Below are 8,598 nucleotides of genomic sequence, written 5' to 3'. Positions count from 1 at the left end.
TCTACTGAGAGTATGCCTGCTAACTAGCTAGCCCTGGCCTGATTGGCCAATCTGCCCTGAAGAAGTAGCAGTTGCATTCTAACCTCTTGTATTATAAGCGCACCAATGGCTGAATCTCTTGGCAAGACCGGTAAGTAAACAGCTGCTAATGCTAATGCTGACTAGCAAAACTTACAGATAGTCCCTTTAAGGTCTGTGTGACTGAAAGCATTTATAAATGAATATGTGTTTTTTGGGACCTCACGCATTTTTGGTGTATATTTTTGCTTCTCTTTTCTGTGTTAGTTTCCTGAACAGAAGTCAAACTTGTGCTGGGTAGACACGCCAGCAGCAACTATTCTCTTGATGCCATAGCTTCCCTAAACTGTCAAAGTGCTGAAATGTTATATTGTAAGTAAAGATCAGAGGACTTAGAAACACAGACCCGTGAGAACACAGTCTATGAATCTGGATGAGCCGCATTTAATAGGTTACATTCACAGACACTGAGTAGGTGCAGATCTTAAAGTTGCCTTTTGTACAGCTATCCATACTTTTTGTAATCACAGCTGAGGGTCCTCTGAACTCAGTGCTATACCCAACCATGACATCAGACATCTAAATGCTTGTATGCAGTGTGCCTCAAACACACTGCCATACTCAATAAAATCCAGGCCAACATGATACCAGTTGAAACTAAAAGTGGCGAGAAAGGTCTTGACATGTGCGAGTGGACAGAAATATGAGCCTCTTAGGAATTTATTTTAGAAGTCATGAAAAATGCAGCTGTTGCTGATGAAATCAGTTGGTTCCAGACCTCATTTAGAGGTCAGAGTTGACTGAAATGACAATTGTATAGGATAGGCTTGTGATTCAACATATGCCTGCACTTAACATAATTACATTTTCAAGGTGGCTTTTAGTTCATATTTACTTTTTAGAGCGTCACTTGAGTACAGGCCAAAGCACCAAATGGCTGTGTTTAAAACTATGAGAGTGTATTGGAAATTATTTGGGTCACGGGGTAGAGGTTCTGTTGCAAGCAATTCAGTCTTTGTCTTCATCCCCACCTTGCCCTTGATTTTTACGTGGATTACTGGCTTCCTTTTGAAAACATTTTCCCCGTTTGTTTAATATTGTTTGTACAGCTGTAATACTCAGCTGCACATACCTGCTGGCGAACTAGTTTCCCGTCTCCTCTAATCCAGTGGCTCATGGAAGTCATTGGCTGTGACACAGCTTTGATCCAAAAAGTAGGACTGACACGTGCACCATTCAGGGGGCAGAAAAGGGCTGATGTAGTTTATGGGTGGATGTGTGCTGAGTGTATACAGTAGCCGCTCAGTGGTCAAAGCGATGGTAGCAAAATTAAATTCATAATTTGGTATGCAGTTTGGTGAGAATACACAGTCACATAAGGTCGTCTTTAGGATCTAACGGCAGCATGTGTTTGTAATTAATAATTTATAATTATCACATCTCTGATTAGTACAATGCCATAAGACTCGGTTGCGCAAGTTACTTGAAAAATAAAAGACAGATGCTATTTTCACCCAGGGTGGATAGCCAATACGGCTATTTGCATCTAGGTGTATATAGCATGGGAGAAACAAGCACCCAGGTGTCTGTAGCCAACAATGCTATTTATACCTGTTGTGAATAGTTGGTGTGGCTATTTACGCTGAGTCTTTAGGCTCTCCTGGAGCACTTCAATGAGTCACATGGGAGAAGGTCTGGCATAAATGCTTTCTAACATGTCATTAAGATTGTGAGCCCAAACCCTAATCTTTTCCTAAACCTGACCAAGTAGTTTTCTATGTCTAAACCCAAACAAACTGAAAACCAAAAACTGAAAAAAATCAACATACAATACAATATCAGCTAACTAAGTTTAAAAATTTGTAAATACCAACTTTCGATAGACACGGGAGTCAAACCTCAGTCTCCTGGGGACAGTGTGCTTGACCCATTCATCCACCACAACCACGTCCATATTTGGACGTCCTGCAGGGCTCAAAAACCCTACAACTCTCAACAAAACCACCTGATAACTGAATGTGGGCTTAGTGGCTAATGCTAGCAAGCCAGCTAATAAAATACAAAATATTTACGACAGTCACAACCACTCACTGTCCTTCTGCCCTGCTAACATATAGGCTACTGGACAAGTCTGTCAACTGAATGCAGAGAGACCAAACTCAAATTTGTTGTAAGGCAGCCAAACTCTCGAAGTAATGCAGCATAACTGGATGTGTACATGTAAATATTACATTTAAAATACCTTAACTACACCTTACCTAATCATGATGGTTTATTACTAAGCAATGTTATATTGCCGGACAATAGCGTTGTTGTGTAAAGAATAAGAAAAGTATTTTTGAGTAAAGGTCACAGTACATTTTTGATAAAGGTTTGGCTAAAGTTTTGTTCCATTCAGTCCACTTCATTTCTTTCAAAAGGAATTTAAGTGAATCTAATTTCAAACAGAGGTACGTATTTCAAGGGAGAGGAGGAGGAGGAGTCATGGGAAGTATTCCCCTGCCACCTTTTGTCTTTTTGGAGTATATTTTCATTAGAAACACGTATCTATGCAGAGTGGGTTTGTGGGTGTTATGACATATCCACCAATAACCTTATGCTGTCAGGCAATTGCACCTCATTGGAAAAAGCCTGATGAAATAAATGCTGGCTGCTGACTCCTCCAATTTCACGGCACTCATCATTGTCACCCCGAGTGCCTTTCCCCAGATTGAGATATTTGCAAACTGTCAACTCCCATAAATAGCTGTCTGGTCTGATGCTGCCTGTGCCCCTCTAACTCTGATTCTGAGAAGCTTTGGTGCAACATTTCCTCATCCTCGCCAGTTTGTCTATTAAAAGTCAGAACTGTTGCAAAAAATAAAAAATAAAAAACAGTGACAGTGGCTGACAAGTGATGGAGCAGAAACCCTTTTAAACAACACATAAGCACTCACATAACTATGCACATACCCTTCCTCACTTCATACCCATTGCTGTCACTCACTTCCCATGACTCCTTATCTGACACGCTGCAATCTTTGAACTCCATTAGTGGAAGCAAATCCCTCTCCCTGTCTTTGGGATAAAATAGGCTTTGGCATAGTTCCATGCTGAGATTAAAAGTTGTCATGTCTTGTGTGGCCACAGAGGTAGAATAAGTCTTCATGGCTCTTTAGGATGATATCTGGCAGCTCATTATTTCATGCACATTTTCATCTGCTGATAGACAATAGATAAGAATGATCTAATTTTTTATTTTTTTTTCCATATTACTATGTCATACAAATGTAAATATAATAGGGTATTTATAACTAATTGAATGTTGAAAAAACCCTTAAAATTTTCCATTACCTTATCACACCAGTGGTTTTTGCTTCCAAATGTCCATGCACTGTACTATTTTGGTAATTCCTACTGCTGGGGTTTTATTACTCTATGAAAGAATATAGGCCACATAAGTTTAACAGCATGATTTGCAATCATATGCCTGAATAAATGCCATGTTACATTGTACTGTTTATCCTCTAATAGTAACACCTCAGTTTATTGGCAACTGTTCTGGAAACACAATAGCCCACATAGAACTAATGAGAAGACGTGGCAAGGTAAATGTACAGGCACTAACGAATAGCCTCAATTTGCCAAAGCAATCCATATGCACAAACAGTATGAGGCTAATTGAACATTATAAAGGGCTGTAAGAGTGTCAACCTTAAAACGCATTTATTTGGGCATACACTTTTCTGAAGCCCTCATTAGCTATGGCACTATTGAAGCTGAGCAGAAATACAATACTGTATCAAATATGGCAGAGGAAGTTAAGACTGAGGTTAATGAGCGGTTTAACAAAGCACCATAGAGTCATGAAAAATAAACCGTAAAAAGCTACTTTTGCAACCATTAAAATGGTTGTTCATTCCTGCTTTTCCTGCCAATATCTCGCTGTTACAACAGGAAATGCAGACAGGCTGTTAGGCAGCACAACACAAGCCTTTATGATCTTAGTTATTACCACTGCTGGCCCACTTTTAATAGCCATATGATCCACCCAGCTCACAATGGGCTGTGCCTGATAATATCATAACCAAGTATTTACCATGGAGCCGTTTAAGATTTCCTAGATAAAGCTGAAACACTAGAGCTGCAAATTTGTTAATATCATTAAAAGATGTTACCAGTAACTGAAGCTGAGAGAATATGATCCCTCAAGGCCTCAGTCTGTGGAAATAATTTATAATGTAACAGCTATAAAACATGTACAAGTTATCAGGTTCAAGACCTGTCCCAGTATCTGAAGGCTCCTGTTACACATGGCACTGCCTTTAATACAAGTGGTAAAACAATTAAGGGAAATGGATTTTCCACTGTCTGCACGTCAGAAATCAACCTCCTAAGTCTATCATAAAAGCTCCAATCAGAGTAAGTACATTTAGTGATGGTCATAGAGCACAAATCATGAAAAACTTACTTCACTTTTGAGCATCTAGACCTTCTGGCCCATGATGGAGAACTTGTGTTTTCCTGTAGATTTACCAGATGTACAGTATTATAAAAAAAAATGTGTGGCTCAGGGTCATCTATGCAAACGTCTTCCTGGATCACAGTGTCCTTTAAGCCTTAACACAAACAATTAAGATAAATAGTAAAAGGCTTCATATGCGATGTAACATTTAACCTACCATGTAGTAAGGCAACATGGTTTTTGTGACAGTACAAATGACTAAAACCCTGGCATAAATGATCTTATCTACAGTATCTCCATGTATATAATACCTATCTATTGCGTCTAAGGTGACAGTCCTGTGCAACAAATTAGCTATAGCAAATGGGACATAATGGCCCCGGCAGAAGAAAGAAGAAATGGATGGTCATTGAAGCTGCCATAGTGTTTAGTATCTCCTTTATTGTATTCATAGTGGTAATGTGATATGTCACACTGTTGCTAATACACTTCTGTACGCTGTCATCTGGCTGTAATGCTTATCAAGCCTGTGTTGATGATTTGCCCCCTTGTCAGGGCCAATTATGCTTCGATGTGTCACGGTGGCAGCCTGTGCGACTGTTATTACTGGTTCAGAGGGATGACGTGAGGCAGTCGCAAGATGCCTGGCCTCTCCACCCAACCCCAGGTTAGCAGGTGCTGCGCTCTATCTTCCCTACTTTAGGTCAATGTAGGGCGAGAACCCAATTACTGGTTAAAGTTAGCATGGATTGTTGAATGAGGACAATGATTGTTCTTGGCCTTGCCTCCAAAGTAAAGATGTAAAAGAAACAGAGACATGAGAAGAAAAATACATTTAATTAAAGCTTATGAATAATCTGTTGTAAATGCATAGGAATTTCCATTACACTTTAAATACAACTGCATGCTGTATATGTACATTCTCATTGAAAAAGCTCATTATATTTGTGACCTTGAAAAGCTTATAACATGGTTAAAACCATATATGACAAGACTGAGATTTTCTTTTTTTATTTCATGCTTGATTGAATTTACACCTGTATGCAACATTTGCCCTTGACTTTGATTGGTCGGTTACTTCAAAATATATAAATACACTGAGTGTAATGCATGCATTTCAAAAAGGTAGTGCACCTTATGAAAATGCTTTTGCGAAATGAAATTACCAGCCACAATAATTCTTGCCATCAGCACAAGGATATAGGACATAAGCTGTCAAACCTTCGTTGGAACTTTGACGGTGTTGAATTGCCTTTGGACCATGATAGTCAATTCCTTGACTAGGACTTTGTAGTGTTTCCCTTTAAGCTTTGTTTGGTTCAGAAACAAGACAGTTTCCCAAAATAAAACTCTTCTCAGTGACCTTCCCTTTCCACTGAGTAGTGCAAATCCCCATTCTCTCTGCCAACAAGGACTCATTACTCCCTGTTTTAAAGAGAGCTTTCTGGTCCAGGAGGCCTCATTACAGCTGAAAAAGACACCCATGGGACATGCAAGGAAAACAGTGAAGACCCCCCCTTGAGTAATAAGCCGGCAAACTTCTACACAAGACTCGGTGAAGAACTTACTAACTGTAAAGCGAGCAGCCCCCCACTGTTCCATAGGAAAGGTGTCTTTGAGGTGTGCAGATTGTATGGCTCAGTAGTCAGAAGAAGTTCCAAATGCTCACAAACTGATTAGTGCTGCACAACGGTTCAAGACAGCAAAGCAGATACTTTGACACAAATGATGCCGTCACTGTCAAACACTGCTAAGGAGAACGTGCTTTGAAGATTTCCTTTTAGCCAAATGTAACCACTAATATGCTTTTTCTGTCCTATCTAATTGTCAGAATAAATTAAGAATTTGCTCATTAAATTAGCTTCATTAGTAAAACAATCTCCCTGGTAAAAACAAAGACTAATATCTTTGATAATGAATAACTGCACTGTACGTGAAATAAACACCATCTCTGCATCTGAAAATACAACAATTGTTGCAACAAGAAATTTTAGAAGGAGTTATTTTTAGTTGGTGTCTATTGAGTGACCTTGTGGGCAGGACTGAAAACACAGCTGCTCATTTCTTTGGACAAAAATGTTATCTGAACTAATAAACTTTGGACAGAAGTTTACTTTAAGAGAAACATTAAGGGACCAAAAAACTCACAATTGAATTTTCCCACAAAGTCTTGCAGACGTTTTTGTTTCACTATTGCTGCAAGCTGTGATTCCCACGTGAAAGGCATCAGTGAGCTGCCTCCTCCTGTCACTCACTGCTAAGGACAGAGAGCTTGGTACGTCAATGTCATGACCCCATGCTCCAGGCAAGTGTATCCACCCACAACCAACGCCATGGTGTCAGTTACGCAGTCTGGACTTGATCACCATATTCAGTCCAACACTTTGGGCCCCAGAACAAAATAAATATACAAAATGTGTGCAGTATGCATCATGCAGTGTGAGGAAGGAAGTTGACAGTTTTCTTCTTCCATGTTTCTTGCAAACAACTTTAGCTTTCTACTCCAAAGAGGGAAAAACTGCTGAAAGAATGACTTTACATGCGTGCACAGAGATGTACAGACAGTAGCACTATATTTTACACCTTTGTATCTACAGGAAAATGACTATATCTAAAATTACCATTGCAAAGGGACTGTCAATATGTGTAAAAGTTAAAGTGAGTGTGACTGCTTCTCCAGATCTGCTCAGTTTTGGATGACTTCAGTGTCTACAGAGGTCAGCATTCCCAACAGTTAACACAGTGGCAGATGGCATCTCCATAAGATTTAGTAACACATGTCAACTGAGGCTCCCTTAAGGGAGTTACCCGGCCCATTTATAGCATCAACTTCAATCTCATCTGTAACAACAGAGAGGTGACTTCAGCTAGCGGTCCTCATGCAAATGCAATTTGTTTCCTTTTTGCTTAACTGTAACGCAATTGTTATTTCTAGACTTTTCATATTGTACATTGTTCATTTTGTGCTGAATCCTTTGTACCATACCATATGTATGGAATTATACATTATAATATATATCACCGTAGCATCATATTTTGCTGTATATTCCAGGAACAGAGGTAGCCTTGTTCTATTTTCCCATTTTGGCTTCTGTCCTTTATAAGAGAGGACAGGTCAGTCTGCAAAGGTAGAAGGAGATGAAGCACTGACTTAGAATGTAACTTGGTGTACACATAGTATGTATAATGTGTAGTGTGACAGCCTTAAAATGCCATCCTTCACATATTGATCTATAGCATATTGTCCCTGAAACTGCTGACAATCAATATATACAGCAGTTTATTTACATTTATGTTTTTTTTGTATCATTGAAAAAACTGCAATAAAGTCAAACAACAGCAAAACACACCTAAAACAATTATTTATTCTTGAATGACATGTTATAATTGTTTAAATTACCCATGTGTAGTGTCTCTAAAATATAAACAGAAAATGGCACTTTTACATTTTAAACTTTAAACGATCCCTGACTACAGTATTGATGTGGTTGTTTATGCTATCTAATAATTAGTTGTGTTTATGATATTGAGGTGCATTGACAGGAAGTAAGTGACTCTGTACATGAGACAGATCCACACACTTCAGCAGGTAGCGTTGAGTCATAGGGGACTGTTTATTGACAGGCCTTTAAATGTTCAAGTCGTTTTAATTGATCAGCCCCGGAGCTTGCTGGCTGTGAGTCAGGGGGTGCAGGGGAGCTGTAGGGCAGGGGAACTTCAGAGCCATTAGGCAGAAGTGAGCAGATTATTGTGGCTGGTCAAGCCTTAAAGAACACTGATCACAGTGATTATCTTTTCAACGGGAGCCCTCAAAGTGCACTGACACTGGCAAAACATTTAAGAGATGTCCAGGATGAAGTGCAACTGGAGAGGGTTCCTCTCACCACCGCGGATCAATGTGCCACGGCCTACCAGGGTAAGTGGCTTGCTGTTGACAAGAGGTCATCTTAATTTTCCTAATCTTATTAACCCATGGCTTGTGATGCCTACTGTAGGCCGACAGCATTACAATACATGTACCCAACCAGAGTAACAATAATTCTCTGCTCTTATTTCTGCTACCGGGTGAGTGTTAAAATAATCCATCCTGTAACACAAGGTTCTCCAGTTAAATCCCTGCAGCTTATAACATGTCA

At 39.5% G+C, this 8,598-nt stretch overlaps 1 long non-coding RNA gene across 1 annotated transcript; it reads left to right on the top strand.

Moving 5' to 3' along the window:
* The first annotated feature begins 3 nt into the window (after window positions 1-3).
* On the top strand, window positions 4-7,796 carry LOC139627150 (uncharacterized). The gene is made up of 3 exons (XR_011692509.1): window positions 4-130; window positions 5,018-5,129; window positions 7,143-7,796. It is a non-coding gene; the product is annotated as an uncharacterized lncRNA (long non-coding RNA).
* The last annotated feature ends 802 nt before the right edge of the window (window positions 7,797-8,598 follow it).

Source organism: Trachinotus anak, unplaced genomic scaffold (genome assembly GCF_046630095.1).
Source record: "Trachinotus anak isolate AG129_WGS33_773 ecotype Australia unplaced genomic scaffold, CSIRO_AGI_Tana_v1 ptg000002l, whole genome shotgun sequence".
NCBI lineage: Eukaryota > Metazoa > Chordata > Actinopteri > Carangiformes > Carangidae > Trachinotus > Trachinotus anak.
The sequence above is the reverse complement of the archived record's forward strand: the minus strand, read 5'-3'. Positions and strand labels throughout refer to the sequence as shown.